We start from the raw sequence: 16,537 nt of genomic DNA on the forward strand, positions 1-16,537 counted from the left end.
ATACAGGAGCTGGGAGTCAGTCTCTGTTAGATCTGATTTATAGGAAAAAGCTAGAAACCCACAAACCCACATAATTTTACAGTTTGTTGTATTTCTGTGATTCTTCAAAGATTTCTGGCAAATGAAACAAGGTTAAAACTGTGTAGAAATGGAAATGTTTCATTTTGTTTCCAAGGAACATGCCAAGTGATTAGGTTAGAGAGTAATTTGTGGAAGAAATTAAAAACGTAGTATAGTCTGGAATGTGAGGAGTATGGGGATTTTATTTTTCTTATAATTAAGTAAGAACAGATGATTTATGTCTTAATAGGAAAAGCAGACATAACTTGATTGTCACAATTTATATGTGTGTAATCAAAGTCTGAGAAGGGGAGATAGCTGCTGCAGAGCAGAAGTCTCTAAAATAGAAATGCGCTAGTCTTTTAGGAAATTTAACATAAATCTTGAAACGCTGATGAATGCCTTTGGAAGCTGCCAAATAAAACTTAGTAATGGTGAGACAGTAATACCTGCAGTGAGTTCTAGGGTCATCAGGACTGGGAAGAAGAATAAGCAGAGAATGGGGGAGAGGCAGAGGGAGTGTGGTAACCAGGAGCTTGTAGAAGGAGACCTACTAACTCCTTACTGAACAGGAAGGTGTATGGGAGAGCATCACCATAGATAAGGTCAGAGCAGCAGAGGATTTCGGTGAAGTTTAAGGAAAAGAAACCACCACGAATTTGTTGGAAGAAAACAAGCATCACTCTGTCTTAAAGAAGGGCAAGAAGAGGATCTGGGGAACTACTGTCTGGGAAGGATGAAGGAGCAAACTGTGCCAAGGCAGGAAGGTGATTAAGGGTAGTCAACCTGAATTTGTGCCTTACCGACCTGATGGACTTCTGCAATGTGATGATGGGGGTCAGTGGATGAGAGCAGAGCAGTAGATATTTGTTTGTCTTTTCCCTTTATGCAGTCCCCTGTAGCATCATTGGCAAACTGATGGAGTACAGACTAAGTAAATGCATGGCGAGGTGGACTGAAATGTAGGTGAATTTATGGGGCCAAAGGCTTGTAATCAGTGGCACGAAGTCCATGCAGAAGCCACTGGTTACTACTGGAATATCCCAGGGTTCAATACTGGAGCCAGTATTTTTGAACATTTTTATTCATGAGCTGGATGATGGGATAGTGCACCCTCACCAAGTTTGCTGATAACACAAAAATGGGAGGAGAGGCTCATATACCAGATGGTCCCTGTTCAGAGGCCCTCAATACACTGCAGAAGTTGGAACATGGGAACTTTATGAAGTTCAGCAGAGGGAAATGTCAAGTCCCACATCTGGAGAAAAATACCAGATTGGCCACATACCAGTACAAATTGGCCAGCTGGTTGGGAAGCATTTTTACAGAAAAAGGACCCAGGCTCTGTTTGGAAAAGTTGAGCATGAGGCAGCAATGTACCCCTGTAGGGGAGAAGGCCAACAGCACACCTTAGGAAGAGCACTGCCACTGGGTTGAGGAGGGTGATTGATTAGTCCCCTCACCTCAGCACTAAGGAGACACATCATAGCTTGGCAGTGGTTGAGGTTGGCAGGCACCGCTGAAGACCATAACCCAGTCCTCCCTCCTCGAGCTAGGTCAGGAAGAACAGATTGCTCAGGACTGTGTCCAGTAAGGGGTTGAACATCTCCACAACCCTCTCTGAACACTTTCCTGGTGTTCAAACATCCAGCTAGTAAAACTGTGTTCTGTTCAGACAAGACAGGATGTGTTTCTGTTTGGGCACCAGTGAGAAGTCAGGCTCCCCCTTTACACCCTCCCATCAGTATGAATAAACATTGATATGGTCCTCTTGAGACTAATTATTTTCTTGAGCAGAGCATAGTGAGGGCCTCTGCAATATCCAAGCACTTTTTTTCTGGGGCTATTTTTGTTGTCAGGAATATAGCTCTTGGATATGGCAATGCACAGGGGCCAGCTGATAGGGATCTTTGTTTCTGTTTCTTTTTTAATACATAATATTCTGGAATGCTTAGCATTTACACCTCTATATTAATTCAGTTTTCATAGAGATGTTAATGCTTTTGAAAGCTTTCAGATACATTTATCTTTCAATGATCTGCTGAACTATTAGATATAGTTTAGGCAGTGTCTGGTTTCTGAGAAGTGTTTAGAAAGTAACTTCTTCCCAGATATCTTTGTACTTTAGTTGTGGTTTTCTGGCAGAATTCCCACTGCAGAAGGGATGTTTGAATTGTGCTCCATCACTTATGTCAACAATTGCAGTGTTTGTCTTCCACCCTACCAGGACTGGATTCTTAGAGTGAAAGACTCTAATATTTGCCAGCAGCTTTGTATTTGTTTCCAGGCAGTGTGTAGTTTATCTTATATTGACTTAAATATCTTTAAGACCGCAATTGGTGAGATGAGTCAGAAGGAAATGGTATCACACTTCACTTCATGGGGATAGATCCCTGCCTGGGATCATTTCACATTGCTTCAGTCTAAACTAATGAACTCCGTCGCTCTCTGTACTGTGGCATTAACGGCAAGAATCACGGATGGACTTCCTCTTGCAGAGGTCTGGGGTTTGTGTTTCACCAAGAAGCTCACATTTTGTAGGCTCTGGGGAAGTGCAAATGTAATATTGGTACTCCTGAAACTTCACAGGGTATAATGTGGTTTCCCCGAGGTTCTTTGGAGTCTGTAAGTACAGTAATTTCACGAATACAAGCTGCACCAATTTGACCAAAAGTTTGGTGGAAACCCGGAAGTGCAGCTAATATTCGAGGGCGGCTAATACATGAACAAAATTCTAAAAGCTGCCAACACGGAAGTGAGAGCCCGCGGCAGCCCCAAGCCAAGCTGGAGCCCGGCCGGCCCCAGCAGAGGTGGGAAAGCCTGGCAGAGGCGGGGCCAGCAGTGTGGGGGGCGGGCGGCAGAGCCTGAGCCAGCAGGGTGGGGGAGCCCGGGAGAACTGGGGCTAGCAGTGCAGGGGAGCATGGCAGAAGCAGGAAGGCCGGCGGGTGGGGCTGCCTGGCAGCGGGGGAAGCCCAGCAGAATCGGGGCCAGCAGCGTGGGGGAGCCCGGCGGTGCGGGGGCCTGCAGTGCCGGCCAGGGCGAGGAAACGCGGCGGCGGTGCAGATGGGAGGGGGTGGCCGGCGAGCCTGGCAGCGGCGGCAGCCCTGCCGGCCGGGCGAGCAAACACGGCGCGGGGCGGCCGGTGTGCCTCACAGTGGCGGCAGCGGCTGGCCCGCTGGCAGGGCGAGTAAACTCAGCGGCGGGGCGGCCGGCGTGCCTGGCAGCGGTGGCGGCGGCTGGCCCGCCGGCAGGACGAGCAAACACGGCAGCGAGGTGGTGCTGACGGGAGAGGGGGGCCAGTGAGCCCGGCGGCGGCTGCAGCACCACCCGGCTGGCCCCGTCGGCAACCATGAGCGGGCCGAGCCTTCCTGGCCCCGCCCCGAGCCAGTAAAGCCCGCTATGCCGCGATCCTGTTACTAATTGGCCAATTTGTGAAAGCTGCGCACGGATTCTCGCTACGAACGAAAGTGCGGCTAATATTCGGGGTGCGGCTTATCTATTGACAAAGACAGCAACATTGTCGAGGCACCGGAAGTGCGGCTTATACTCCGTGCGGCTTGTATTCGTGAAACTACTGTAGGTTGTTGCAATGCTGTATTTCCCTGAGACACTCAGTGAGATAGTGGTAGTGGGACCTGGAAAGCTGTGGCTGTGTGGACACTTTTGGACAGTCCTGCATTGGACAGAGCCACCGAGAAAACTACAGGGGAAACTGCATTAGGCAAAAAGAGGTGGTGGAGAGACAGCTTTGAACAGATGACACTTTCATACTAAAGAGCTACAAAGAGCTGTGTGAGTGTGCACACCATCATAGGACTGATGGCTCAGTTTTGGCCTCACCATCACTTTTCTGAAAATGTAGAAAATGTGAGTTTAGTTTCAGTCCTCTGTAGCTCATCAAGGATCTCTCCTGTCTGACTCTGGGTGCGTGCTGTTACATCTCCGTGACAAATGGCTTAGTTTGCATCACCTGCAGAAATGAACGCTAGGTTTTTCACCTCTAGAGAGCGACCTCGAGCTGCTCTCGAGTAACTGCCGGGGTAAAGCTCTCATGAAGCCTTTGCTGAATGCTTTGAGTTTGAACTGAAGTGTTTGGTCCTTCTGGTCTCATAGTACCAAGGAAGTTTTTAATATTATCCATAATTACTATGTTTTGCTTCCCCACACTCCCTAAAGATTCATGTAGTGCCAAGCACACCATGAAGTGAAGAGCCTGAAGCAATTGGCATGTCCCAGTGGTGGAAGAGAATTCTGGTGGATTCAGAATTACTACTTAAAATGGTACATGTCTAATTTAAGGTACACTATGAGATTTAAATATTTTAAAAGTAGATTATTTGACTACACTGTTTGCTAGTACTGTTTATTTTACCAAATATTAAATGAAGGCATTTGAGGGATCACATGTATTTTCCATCAAAGTAAAAGTCTTCCAATCTTCTGTACCATGGCAATATACAGTCTTGGTCTACACCCATGGCAGCAGGAGTGATCCTGCAGCTGAAGGCTGTACAACTTTAATGCAGGCCTTTTAGTCTTTTTCTATTTTAAAATAGATTTGTGAGTTTTTTGATGTGTGAAAATATTCCTGTAGTTCCTGAGCCACTAAGTTTTTTTTTTTCCACAACAAACATAGATTTTAAAATCAAATACTGAAAATGTAGGGCTTTAATAACTTCCAGTAGAGCCTGGCAGAAGGTTGCCTTTTCCTTTCAGACTCTCCAGGAATTCCTGGTCTCTGGGCACATGTGGGAATCATGACACAGTTATTTTATCTTGCAGGTGTTTGTTTTGCCATTCTCTACCTTGTGTGAGCAATCAGTCCAAAGCAGATCTGCAGCTGGTCCAGCTGAACCCCACCTGTGTCCCCATGTCCTGGTTACCTCCTTTGGCTAAGAGAAAACAGAAAAGCTGTTTTCAACCAAACTTCACCTGTAAACATGATGGAGAAAGCAACCATAGGAAGTGTCACTCTGGGTTACGTGGGACAGTCTCACTTGGTAGGGCCCTGCTTTCCCACAGCAGAGCAGCCAGGAGCAGAGCCTCCCTCAGCCCTGCTTGCTGTTCTGCTCTGTCACATCACCTTGGTTACATTACTGTGTCACAGGTCATTGCATGTTCCTTACTGAATCTCAACTCTCTATCCTTCTGCAACTCCAACTTCCCCATTTTCCCCTTTTTCCCACTTCTTTGGACTTTTCTACTCCTCTCTTCCCTTGTTCCTCTTGTATTTATAAACTGCCACGCTACCAGAAGCAGCAGTTTTGAATGTTTTCATGTTGCTAAGGGATATTTTTACTCTCTTCTCAACATCCTGGTTTTCTTAGAAGTATTTAGTACCTGCAGTCCCCACTTGGTTGCTCTAAATTCAGATGCATTTTTGTCTTTATCTCCCATAGCTAAACAACAGCTTAACTTGCCACGTTCACCCTTGTGAAAGCTTGTAGTCATTACTAAAACTACTTTCTTGGATAATACTGTTTCAGAATTGGTTATATTTCAAAATATGTTTGTTGAATGTATTGTGTGTTTTTAAAGAGATTGCAACCTGCTCATTAGGGCCTATCCAGCCTGGACCAGGCTCTGGAGCGTGTGCTTTCAGGTCCATCATGCTGTGGCAATCATCAGTGCCCCAAAGTATTGTGAAGCAAAGGACAGGCTGATTATTTGGCCGATCTACTCATCATGCTCCATTGATTAAGGGTCTGGAAATATTAAATTACATATGGATTTTCAGCTACTAATGGTACAGCAAGTAATCAAGATGAAAAGACACAGTTTTCACCAGCTGTTGGAGTCAAACTATCCATAAAAATTCCAGTTACCCCTTGTGAAACCATGGATCAGAGTTACCTGTGTCAGTGTTCTTTCAACTTGATTCAAGGTTAAATAGGTGTCAGAAAAAAACCATGAAAACAAGCATCATGAGCTTAGATGGATGCAACAGGAAATGCACAGCAGATGCAGCCAGAGAGAGTTCACCCCGAATGACACGCTGTACTGCTTCTGGGACTGTTGTGGAGAGGTGTGAGTGCCACCATGGCACCACGGGGACTTTGTTGGCCTGTCACTGGTGCACTGGGAATTCAGGTGGCTTAGAAGTGCTCAGCACCCTTAGAGACACTAAGGCCAAATTTAAATTCCCTTTTTTTTTAAATGAGTAATCTGTGCACAGAGAGGCATGTCTGCAATGCAGAGCTCCAGGCTGTAGGAATTTCTTACTGTCATTTGCTCTAAACTAATAAGCGTTTTTGGCTTCTTTCTTACCCCAGCAGATAATTTTCCATTTAAAATGGTGTTGAACAAGTGGGATGCAGTTACTCTGCCACTGCAGTCACCTGCACACAGCCTGGTGAGAAATGGCAGGCTGTGCCTTAACATGCCATAGTAGCACTTGCTGAGTGTATTTCCACATCTGAAAAGGATTAATTCTGACACATTGCTGTGCTGATGGATCCTGGCTCTAGGCCAATGAATCTATCATGTCAGCAGAGTATTGTAAGGGTCTGTGTGTCTGCACTTACAGAGAAACTGTAAAACATCAGATTTTAGTTCCTGGTGGCAACAAAATCTGAAATTATTAATGATGAACAATTTTGTGCTAAAGGGTAAATCAGTGACATTTTTAACTGGGGTACATAACTTTCAAGAATAAAGCTTATATGAATTTTACTTCATCAGAATGAAATGGAAATAGTAAGGTTCTTCCCAAATACCAAACTGGTGTAATATGAATTATTCTCTTCAACTGTCCAAAATGGTTAGTTTCTAAAAATGTGTGACACACCTGTCGTAGCTAAATTTTCACAAGAATTTAGAAAAATGCTTGTAAGTGCATATCTGGGAGGATCTTTGATACCAGCTAGAGATGCTTTTAATCCAATTTCCCTCTGGTTTTCACCTGGGCTTCTCACCTTGTGGGAATGCTGTGGTTTAGAAAAACATTTTTGCCCAGTTCTGGCAGGGAGAGCTTTGGCTGGCTCTTTTGCAAAGGACTTTTTCCTCCTCTGAAGATATGAGAGGGTCCAATGGCACTGTAGATGTATGAGGGTGGATGAAAGAACCAAACCTTTTGAAATTGTGTCTCTGAGGGGACAGCACTAAAGCCATCTGGAAACACCAACACACTTTGTGGGTTTGGGCATCTTTTTTGCAGAGGCTAAGTGGGCATTTACTGCCCCCATGTTCATCACTGTGACTGCTGGGGCAGTCATTAATAATTTAAATAACAGTTTCAAACCCAATACTCTGGATGTTTTTGAGTGGGACAAAACTCTGTGGAAAATTCATAATTAAACTATTTAGGAAGATTTAGCTTAGCTGATACCAGAATGGATTATGGTTCCTGCATCTTGGTATTTTTCTAAAAATTACTGTGGTTAGTACTATAAAGTAAGGGTTTCAAATTATTTTAGGAAATTTTCTAATGGAAAATCTATTAAGAGAATAATTAGGTAAAACTAACTTTACATTCTTAAAAAAACCCCCACATCTAATTATTAAAAATGAGTTTTGTATTTATTAAATATTTAATATTAAATATTTAGTAAATCTAAAAATTTAATAGTAAATATTTAATAAATCTAAAGCTGGCCTTATTAAAAGATATTGCTTAGATAGAAAAGGATTTTCTTTTGTTTCTGTGAAAAAAGCTGTTGTAATAAAAAAGTACATTTTTCATTCAAGCACTTCAAACTTCAGAGCTTCAAAACTTGGAGCTAAAATGAGCAGGTTGCATACCATCCCCATTTCAGTTAATGATCTCTTGCCACTTGTTTCTGTCAGACTTGGATTGCACTCAAAGGCTAAATCAAAGCTAATTTTCCTGTTCTGCTTTGCTGGAGGACAGTTCAGGCTCCTAATTCAGGCCTCTGTATCTCTCATTTGCTCTCACACAGTTGACCCTAAGGAATGTAATAATCAAACCAGAATAATAATACAAAATAAATTTTTGTTCAAAATAACTATGCGGATGCATTATTCCTCATGAACAATTTTCTAATTAAAAAAAAACCAACCAAAAAAAAACCCTATAAATCAAACCCACAAAAAACCAAAACCCCACAAACAAACTAACAACTACCAAAAAAGCCCAAACCAAAACCAACAAACCCATGAGGGGGTCCTCCACAACAATGAAATTCAGGTTTCAGAAGGTAGTTGTGAATTTCACAACAACCTCTGGAAGTGGATCAGCTTCTTTCTAGAACTAATTTTTTGTGTAATTACTAACACCTTGTCTTAAGCAGCTAATGGCAGAAGACAGTATCTCAAAGCAATAAGTTTTGAATTAGCCAACCTTTTTGCATAACACAGCAAATGAACCAGGCTGTGAGGAGCCAGGGTTAGCAAACAGAAGGCAGCTTAACCAAAGTGTGAAATTCAGCTCTAGAGAGCAAAAGTGGTGTTGTCTGTATGTAAGCTGGCTGTCAGCTCTCAGCATAGACAGCCTGAGGAGCAGCAGTCAGTGCTGTGTGAGCAGGGCTGTCCAGAGCCATTTCAAACACTGTAAGGCAGCTGAGATCTGCTGGTAGAGTCACTGAATTGTTTAGGTTGGAAAAGACCTTTGAGGTCCTCAAGGGTAGAATCACAGGGAAGACATGGGGCCAGTGGGATGCCCACATCCATCTGGACCCTACCTGGGTCTCAAAGTGCTTTGCTTATCTACCTGAGTCCCCTCTGTCTGAGCAGCAGAAAGTCTCTGCACCTCTGCTCCTTAGATCCCCATGGGCTGTAGTGGGCCACAGATAGGGTTACACATCTTCATCTCTAACTGAATCCCCAGGGCTTCATTTCCACACTCTGATACCTCCAACCTCCTCAAGCTGCAGTTCTTACCTGGAGCTCTCTGAAAATCACTGTTCTGTTAAGCTGCTTTCCTTTTTTTTTTTTTTTTTTTTAATTTTAATTTTTTTTTTGCTGTGCTTTTCACCTTCCTGAAGCTATTTGTTGGGTTTTTTCCTATCCTTGCTGTGAATTGCACACAGAACATAAAACAAAGGTGCTGCCAAGTGTGAACCCAGCCAAGCACTGAGTGCACTGGGACTGTATCAGTGATCCTGTGGCCAGACACAGCAGGTTCAGGCTCATGGCTTTGTCTCAACCATCAGATGTGCAGAGAGCAAACACTTGGTGCCCTCCCAGCTGCTGGTCTCTCCTCTGGGACCAGCTGACTCAGGCTGCTCTGCTTGCACAGTGTGGCACAACGCAGCCACAGCAGGGGCAGAGTGACACTGAATGAACACCTGGACACTGAAAGGATGTAATGGATAGACCTAATGGACACAGAGATTATACCCTCCAGCAGTGTTTTGGTCTGCAGCACCTTCTGAAAAGAGCAGCTGGGTGAATCAAAAACTCAGAGAATGCTCTCAGCCTGAGTCAGCCCATGCCTCCTCAAAAGCAGCTGGGATACTTCTCAGGATAGATCTTCATGATAGACCTCTTTGCTTTTATACATATCCTAGTTTTTATATGGATGCCCTAGTTGGTGTGCTGGCATGGTATCCCTTACAATGTGTGCATTTATTTTGCCAGCAACATAAAGGCTGAAATATTCCCTTTCTGCAGGTTTCTAAATGATGCAGGGAGCTAAATTTCCAAATTTTCAGGCATGTTCAGACTTGCAAATCCATCAAATCTCAATTTAATTTAAGCCCAAATATTCAAAGACACTTTTATGTCATCCACTCACATTTAGACATGACGTATGCTAGATCAGAGAACCATGAAATTCATCATTTAACAGAATTCCTCAAAGAAACATGAATGCATTTAATTATTTACTATTATCACCAGGTGCTTCCACAAGACTGAGGTAGTTAGCGTCTTACCACAGGAGAGTAACTTTTGTTAAAGAAGATTATCTTCATTTTCATTTCTTGAATCAACAGACTTCCCTCTGCAATTTGTTTTACTATGGAGTTAAAAGGTGTAACAATTTTAAACTGAGGTAAATGAATGCCTTCAGTCAGCAGCCCTTGAGTTGTTGCTATTTACAGACATCATTTACAGACTCACATCACAGCAAGCTGAGATCAGTGCTACTTCATGTTATTTCTCAGGTGAATCAACTCTTTAAGATACAAAGTAATGGAACTGATCTTACTAGAGCAAGAAAAATCTTAGCTGAAGAGAGAAACCTCTATCATAGGAAAAGGGCTTGGTCATTCGATGGAGAGGCAGCCCTGGAGCACATCTGTAAGCGGAAGGCTTCTGGCAAACTGAGCCCAACCTGGCAGGAGCAGCCTCCGGCCCTGCTCTGCTTCCGAGAGAAAACACGGCTGTGTTGTCGTCATTCAGAGAAGGAGTGGAAGGAAGAAACAAGCAATCTGCTGAGATGGGAACGGTAATGGAGATATATTCTGAAACTGATGTAAATCCTGTTTGGTGACGTGCTGGTGAGTCACGAGGGTGGGTGGAAGTGATTTTGCATAATAACTGTATCATCTGCTTTCTGCAACAGCAAACGCAGGCTCTGTGCAGCAGCCGGTGAGTCATACGCTGTGTACCAACCTGAAAGGGGTGAAACCTCAAAATATTTACAGTTGCATTTCACATCTCTGTGCTAAAAGGCATTGGCAGTGGGCACGTGTGGTGCACAGCTGTTCTGGTTTCCCCTGGACTGGCCACATCCAACCCAGGAGTCAGCACTTTGGAGGCATCTTAGGAAGATGATGCTCTAGGCTCCACGGAGTTTAGACAGAATAAAAAAAGACAGACATGAACAGGAGGACAGGACCTTTCAGAATTAGCATTCATAAAGAATGAGGCTGAATTTAGGATAATTGTACTGAGGTAAATTTTCAATGGCACTTTCAAATAAGCTCAGCAGAAGCACTGGTACTCAAAGGAAGACACATGTACAAAAGGTTGGTGCTGAAGCTTAGAATATTCACAAGTACTTACTGAATGGAGATGATTTTTTTTCTCCTTTTTTAAAGCCTTTTGTTTTTTAGATGACAAAATATGCTTTAAAATTCAGCATGCTTGCTCTTAATTGGGCTCTTACACGCTGATAACACAAATGTAATTAAGTCCTGCCAGTTTCCATCTTCTTTTTCCCATCCTCTTGGCACTGTAGGGAAGAGAGGAAAAAAATAGCCTAAGAAAAGAAGACAGCAAAATACTGTATTTTTCAGGTTTATAGTTGACTGAGTTGACTCTGTATATGTAGAATTAGAAAATCCTCAGCTTTCATAATGTAGAACAGAACTAATGGAATGTCTGACTACTTCCTTTTAAATTGTATTTAGATTTTCCTGCACTGTTGCTTTAGGCTGACAGAACATCTAGTCTATATCAAAATAAATGAATTACCTATAAACAATTAAAATCTGGCGGTACCTGCTTAATTTTGTAATATCCCCAGAGAGAAGAATAACATCCAAAGGAAAAAAGTCAAAGATATTTTAATTAAGACTTGGGTATTAGGGCCATATAATTTCAGGCTCAGTCTGCCAGGAGCAACTGAAGTGATAAATGTTTACCCAGTATGATACTTAGTTACATAAAATACTGATTTCATAACTAGGTTTTATGATTTACCTTCTTAATTAGGAACAAAGTGTAGTCTTGGAACAGAGTACAAGGTAAACATTTTATGTGGAGGAGCTCTGCAGAGACTTGGGTAAATGAGAATAAATCCATCACTGCTCTGTGCTACAACTCTGTTCACTGTCTCAGTTTTCCAGGGACATTATGGTTGGTGCCAGTGTTGGCTTCTGCAAGGCAGCAGAGACTGATTTGAACCCTTGTAGGGACAAACTCAATGGCTCTTTCTGCTGGGGAGTACCACCCAGGTATTTTGAGCTTCTCTCTGCATTATCCTTTCTTACTTACATTTAATATCCTTGCTGGAGATTGCACTTGATGTTCTTTATTCAGGGCCTTAATAGATAGTTATTTAAACACTCTTAAATGAGGCCTGGTGCACAGCTGACAATTCTTTTTCCCAGAAAATAATTTCCCAGGAAATAAGCTAGCCAGTTTATTTGAACAAGCCTGGGACACCCAAAGGGACTGGAGGAAGATCTTACACCTTTTTTAAGAAAGAGATCTCAGCTGGGCTGTCACAGCCTAGCAATACTTTGTAGGATGTGTTTCCATGGGTGGTTACTGCACCCTCCAAACAGTCTGGTGAAGGGAATGGCTGTTCAGAACAACCAGCAGCTCTCAATGTGACAAAGTAATGCAGCCAAAACTCCTTTATTATGACCTTTTTCATACCTCTTTTTCTTATGATCCCTATGAAGTCACAGGAAAATGGAAGGTACTTTCCATGAGGACAAATACACCTAGCCACTGGCAAGCATGCTATCCCCCAAGCATCCCACTTTCCTGAAAAGCCAGGATCCACCATCACCCAGTCACTGCTTCTGTGCAGTGGTTGTGATCTACTTTCTATCCTTGACTGCAAGTGGGGTAACTCTGCATTCCAAGAGCACCAAAGGGCACTGCTCAATTCACAAATGAACCAAATATCCTCATGCAACTTTGGAATGTTTGAACTTCCAATGTGTCAGAAGTCAGATGACGCAAACCTAAGGTTTTGTCTCTCCACATACTGATTTTGAAGATCTCTGTTCACACAGCACACAGAAAAGGCACTATGCACATTGTACAAAGATGCACATCTGCCCCGATTTTCAGTCATAAATATCAGTAAGATACCATGAGGACAGTTTATGCCTGCCATGTATTGGGGCTTTTACTGCTTGCTGGGAAAGTGAATATGATTATAATGACCCTGAACTTCCCACTTATGCAAAGCTTACAGTTTGTTCACTGAGAAACACTCACTATTCACAAGGGAAGAAAACTGGGCCCTGACAAGTTCAGGTCAGCAAAAAATGGGTATAACACAGCTAAATAATTCTATTTCTCCTCAGATACACAGAATACATTGCTAGAAAGAAAAACTTTTAAATTCAAATTCTTCTCTCCCCTCTAATGATGTTCTTGAACCACAGGGATCCTCGGTAGGTCAGTAAACTGATCTGCTATTTTCTGGGGTGAAGAAAACAGATTTGGGAGAAAAGCTGGGGTCTGAAACCGAACTTAACACCATCTAATAAAACAAGCAGAGATGCTGCACAAAAAAAATGAAGAGAGGTGGGACATCTCCTGAACCTCCTATTGCTTCTTCTGCACCTAACACTGAAATGGTCATTAGGATAGAAAATAATTAATTGACCCAGTATCACCAAAGGGAAAATTAATAATGGGTGCTACAACAATTATGTAGGAATTTTATGAGGAAGAGTTTATTTTCATTATTTTAAGCTTATTTTAGAGGTAAATGTAAATTCCCTGATATCCTCCTTCCCTTGTTCATCCCCTGCCCATCCTGTCCTTTTACTTCCTACTCACATTATTTCAAGTAGCATATTTTGAAATCAACATACACAGAGCAGACATCACTGACAGCATGAGGATGAAAGCATGACTGCAGTGTGCACCAGGCAGCACAAAACCAGAGCAGCCAACACACAGTCCAAGCTCCACTAATAGGATCTGTGGGAGACTACCCTTTTTTAGCAATTAATGAAGAGAGGTCAGATTTTAATGCCTTAATCATCTCCCAGTGTGAGGGTAGCAGCATGACAAATTAAACTTGATCCAAAAAATTGCATTTTTAATCCCTCTCCTGCTAGGCTACACCACCTCAGGTGCTGAAGTAAAGGAAGAAAAACAAGTTGTAAAGTTTTTCCCCTCAAGAGTTCTGCAGATTTTAATTCTTCACTTGCACATTGCCATCAACCTCTTCCTGTCCTGCATCAATTGCTCTCCTCTCAGCTTCACAGGCTGAGTAGATCCCATATGGGACTGGAAGAGATGGAGTCAGGCCAAGGATCCATCTGATCCTGGGTATTTTCTGCTTCTGGAGGCAGATTTTTTTCCCTGCCTTTTTTCCCCACTTTTTTTCCCCCAGCATGATTCTCAATGCAAAACTAATATTACGGAATTCATACCCTTGTATGAATACCCTTATCTTCCAGTATTAAAGATGCCATCACCTGTTTCATGCCAGCCAACATGCACTTCCCTGCCACAGGCTGTGGTGTTTTATAGCTACAGCACACACACTCTACACAATGGCTGTGCCTCTGTGCCTCAGAGTTTGCTCTTTAGCTCAGGAGGGAATCAGAATGGTGCAGATCCATCAACATTTTGCCCTGCACACTAGGCAGTGAGTAGTAATTTTCAATAATTCAGAATGAACCATGATAAAAGAGTACCCACAATTGTATTTGGCTCTTTTAACAGAACAATGCAAGCTTCTTTTTTTCTCCTAGTCTGTTAAATTTATTTCAAACACACCAAAGAATAAAACTTCCTTTACTTGTGGGAAAAAAATTTCCGGTTTCAAAATGTAGTTCTCAGTTCCACTAGGAGCTGATGAAAATAAAACTAAATAATTTACTTACTAGAGCTAATAAACATTTTATTTTAGTCATACAAAAAATTGTATTTGAAAGTATGTTTTTAAATTCAAAATCAAAATGACACCAGAAGCTTAAATATGAAATCTGTAATAGTCACATTATTTTTTTTTCTGCAGTAGTTTTCTCAATGTTCCACCAAAAGTGGAAATTTGAAAGATTATGTGAAATACTAGTGCAAGCACAATGAACATGTTTCAATATAATGCTTTAAGACCCCACTTCACATTTATGGTCCAATTCCTCTCTAGTGGTGGTAGTAATAGCAGGAAAGAAAGAGAAGCCTTTCATTGCTCTCTTGCTGTTGCTTTTTCAAGGGTTTGAAAACTGTGCTAGGAAAAATAAGTGTTGGAAGACAAAGTTCCTGCAAGTACAGCTAGGACTGAAATCAAAGTGATGTGAGAGCATACATGTCAGCAAACAGCAGCCTGCCAGACCCCCGTAAATTTCTAAGTTAAAATGACACAAGCTTCCCTAAGTTCTGCTTCTGTGTGTTCTTCATTTAGAGCTCTTGGTCTAGGAAGTTTTGCACAATCACAGTGTGAGACACTGATGTGTTGTTCATGTTTTCATTTGAAGACTCAGGGATGTCTGGCAGTTTTTCCTGGGCCATACCCTACGTTCACCTAGGGCCCACAACTCCTGGGAAGGGTGATGGGTGTCAGGCTTCTTTATTGGCTTCAGACACCATTATATCCCATTGCTCTGGGGATTTTTTGCTGGGGAGCAGTTTGATTGAAGTATAATCACTTAATCACTTTTGAAACTCTCTTTTTATAAAAGTAAAGTATTTTTAATCTACCAAATCTAGGACAGTGATGGAAAATGTAGCTCACATCACTGCCCCACTCACCCTGGGACCTTGGTAGCACAAGCAAAGGGACAAGAGCTGTTGGCAGCATCCACATGGGTAAGGGATCTCAGCAGACCTCAGTCAGAAGGATTGCTGTGAGTCAGTGTTTGGCTGGGAAGCTGCATAGAAACCCCTCAGTGGTCACCTGCTTGGGGAAGCACAGTGGGTGATTTGGTGGCCTGGACAGCAGGCTCTGATCTGAATCCCTTCAGAACAAGAACATGGGACCTACCGGGGGGTCCAAAGCTAAGGCCCATGGGATCCTCGTAAGGGACAGGAGCTTTACCCCAGAGACTTTGTGTTCCTACTCACAGCTCCCATAACACTGGGCAGCTTGAATTTGGATTTCAATGGATGAATCCTTTTTAGCCAACAGCCATGCTGTGTCATGGCATGAAGTGTGGAACATGACTTCTGTATTGCTCTGTAGGTTCTCATAAGGGAAAGAGTCATTCCTGCTGCTCTACTGCAAAATTCTTCCAGGAGAGAAACACTTAAATGGGATAAAATCTCCCCCTCAGGACATGATCCCTCAGTGCCTACTGTTCATGGGGTTGGCTCCAACTCTGCAGGGACCTCGTGAAGCGTCTCTTGCAGTACAAACTGCAACCAGCATCAACACGACTCAGTGCAGCATCTCTGTCTGTCACTTAGGTTACCCAAGCAAAATTTTAAATTACAGTCTGTTTTGCAGGAGTCTTATGTTCGTGGTTATTTCCCAAAGTGAGTATTCAAGAGGAAAGAGTGGAAGTATCTCTGGAGTTGAGCAGCCGGTATTGCACCTTCAGTTCCCAATTATACAGAAACAAACTGCAACGCCGCAGTGGGTGCGAGGCTCTGCCGGCTAAAACGGGGAAGGGACAGATGGCTTGGTGAAACAGAGCACAGGACCCAGTCACAGCACACGAGCTGGGCGCTGCGGTGCGGTGCTAGCTGTGGCACGGCGGCATGCACATGTAAATCCTGTCCGTGCCGATGCCAGCCCGGGAGGAGCGAGCTGTGCCCGGCGCGGTGAGTCTGCCCCCGGCCGCGGGCAGCCGGAGGGGCTCGGCCTGGCAGAGGCAGCAATCCCCGCTTCTGGAGACAGCCGCGGGTGGGCAAGGATCGGGGACGAGCCGGGAGGCGGTGGGATGGGAGAGCGGAGAGAAGAGGGAGGAGAGGGAAGAGGGTTGCGGGAGGA

Source organism: Catharus ustulatus, chromosome 1 (assembly GCF_009819885.2).
Source record: "Catharus ustulatus isolate bCatUst1 chromosome 1, bCatUst1.pri.v2, whole genome shotgun sequence".
Taxonomy (NCBI): Eukaryota; Metazoa; Chordata; class Aves; order Passeriformes; family Turdidae; genus Catharus; species Catharus ustulatus.